General features: G+C 40.6%; 1 protein-coding gene across 2 annotated transcripts in view; it reads right to left on the minus strand.

Moving 5' to 3' along the window:
• The window catches only part of LOC143031050 (BTB/POZ domain-containing protein 6-B-like), a 554,488-nt gene that overhangs the window by 25,336 nt on the left and 526,652 nt on the right, over positions 1-2,500 (minus strand). The gene's annotated exons all lie outside the window — the stretch shown is intronic.

The raw sequence follows: 2,500 nt of genomic DNA on the forward strand, positions 1-2,500 counted from the left end.
GCCTCCGAGTTTGGCCTAAGAAGTCACCAAAGAAGTCACCTCCAAAGAAACTTAGATCCTGAAACTGATATCAAAACTATTATACTAAAGACATAATAAACGTTGAACCATAATTAATGCTGATACTGCTATTACTACTGCTGTTGTTTTTATTGTTACTACAATTCTAATCCTCTGATGAGATGTACAAGGGGTGAAGGTGGCAGTAATCTGGAAGTGAGCATTAAGGGAGAGCGACTGGAGGAAGTGGATAGTTTTAGATACTTGGGTGCAAATGTGGCAGAAAAAGGTGGAGTGAAGGTGGAGGTGGAACGTAGATTGAGAGAAGCGAGTAAATGCCTTGGTGGATTAAAGAGTGTAATGAGGAACAGAAAATTGGGAATGGATGCTAAGAGGAGACTTTATGAAGGAGTGATTGTGCCAACAGCGCTGTATGGAGCAGAAACATGGAACATAAGAGAGGAAGAGAGAAGGAACTTGAATGTGTTTGAGATGAAGTGTCTGAGAAGTATGATGGGGGTTACTAGGTTAGATAGAATGAGAAATGAGGAGGTGAGGAGGAGAACAGGGGTGGAAAGGGAGTTGGGAGATAGGGTTGATGAAAGAGTATTAGGATGGTTTGGACACATGGAAAGAATGAGTGAAGAAAGACTAGTAAAAGAGGTATGGAAGGCAGATGTGGAGGGAGTGAACATGAGGGGACGTCCTAGGATGAGATGGATGGATGGGGTGAAGGGGGCTTTGGGGAAGAGGGGAATGTCTGTTGAGGAAGGACGGGGGAGGACAGAAGACAGGGGTGAATGGAGAATGGTTGTATATGGAAGATGTTGTGATGCATGAGGTGGAATGGATGGGGGGATGGGGGATGAGGTAGTGTGTGTGAGCAAAATTTTGATGCAGCGCGAACAGATTTCTCCCCGTCTTCTCCTTTATATGGGGGGACGGAGAGGGGGGTCGCCGATTTTATGAAGCGGCCTTGCTGTGGATGTGCTGTGTCTTGCGACACTGCTTGTGACCCAGGGCAGTGGACAAGGTGCAGGAATGACCCGTCATCCAGGAGGTGCTGAGATGGGAGGGAGGGTGGAGGGGTGTGGAGTGTTTTCGGGGATGAAATGGGTGGGAATAATTTTATGCCTTTTCCTTTTTGGCTACCTCCCTAGTAAAGGGGGAAAAGCCTTGGTATATGTATGTATGTATACACAATTCTAATCCTTTTACTAATCATCATTCAGGGGATAAGTACATCATCTTCGTTACCAAAGGACTACCACAAGCAGTACAGTATTTACCTAGTTATATCTTACGGGAAGGGGCGCTATGCTCGTGGTACCCTATCTCCATATCTCATTTTATCTAGACTGTTTTTGAATTCGTGTATTGTTTTTACACACACTACATTCTCATCTAATCTGTTCCAAACGTCTATTATCCTGTGGGGAAAGCTGTTCTTTTTCAGGTCTCTTCTATAATTGCCTTTCTTGATTTCCTTTCCATGTTCTCTTGTATCTCTACCATCCCATTTTATTAGATCCTCTCTATCAATAATTTCTATGCCTTTCATGATTCTATTGATAATTATCAAGTCTCCTCCCTCTCTTCTTACTCCAATGTTTGTGGTTCAAGTTTTGCCAACCTCTCCTAATATGATAGTTCTGAAAGTGTTGGTGCTAATTTTGTAATTACTCTTTGTAGTCTTTCAAGTTTTGTTATTCTTTTGTTCTTGGTAACCACGTCGTCGCTTCATACTCCAATTTTGGTCTTATCAAAGTGACTAGTACTTTCTTCACCATTTCTTTGTCCAAGTATGTAAATGCCACTTTGATTGACCTTATTAAATTATAAGTTTCTCCAAAAATTTTGTTTATATGTTTCTCAGGGGACATATTATTCATAATAATGACTACTACATCCTTCTCTTTTTCCATTTTTTTTAAATTTCTTCCTCTCCCAATGTATATAATCCCACTATTCTTTCTTGTTTCTTCCAAATTCCATTATGCTACACTTCTTAATGTTGAATTCCATCTCCCACTTCCTTCTCCATTCCCATACTTTATTGAGATCACTCTGCAGCGACTCACAATCTTCTTCGGTGCTCACTTTTTTTCAACAATTTTGCATCATCCACAAAGAAGCTCATATAACTTTCAATTCCTCCATCTATATCATTAATATATATTGCAAACATTATTGGGGCCAGAACTGTTCCTTGTGGAACTCCACTTATCACTTCATCCCAATCGGAGTGTTTGTTTCTTATCACCACTCTCATTTTCCTTTCATGCAGGAAGTCTTCCATCCACTCCAGTAGTTTACCCTGTATTCCTCCTGCAATTTCTAATTTCTTTAGCAATTTCTTATGTGGCACCTTATCAAAAGCTTTTTTCAGGTCTATAAATGCACAATCAGCCCATCCATCTCTTTCTTGTATTACATCTATTAGCCTTGAATAGAAAAACATCAAGTTTGTGACACATGACCGTCCTTGTCTAAATCCAAA

This window comes from Oratosquilla oratoria, chromosome 12 (genome assembly GCF_046742065.1).
Source record: "Oratosquilla oratoria isolate Oo_2021 chromosome 12, ASM4674206v1, whole genome shotgun sequence".
Classification (NCBI taxonomy): domain Eukaryota; kingdom Metazoa; phylum Arthropoda; class Malacostraca; order Stomatopoda; family Squillidae; genus Oratosquilla; species Oratosquilla oratoria.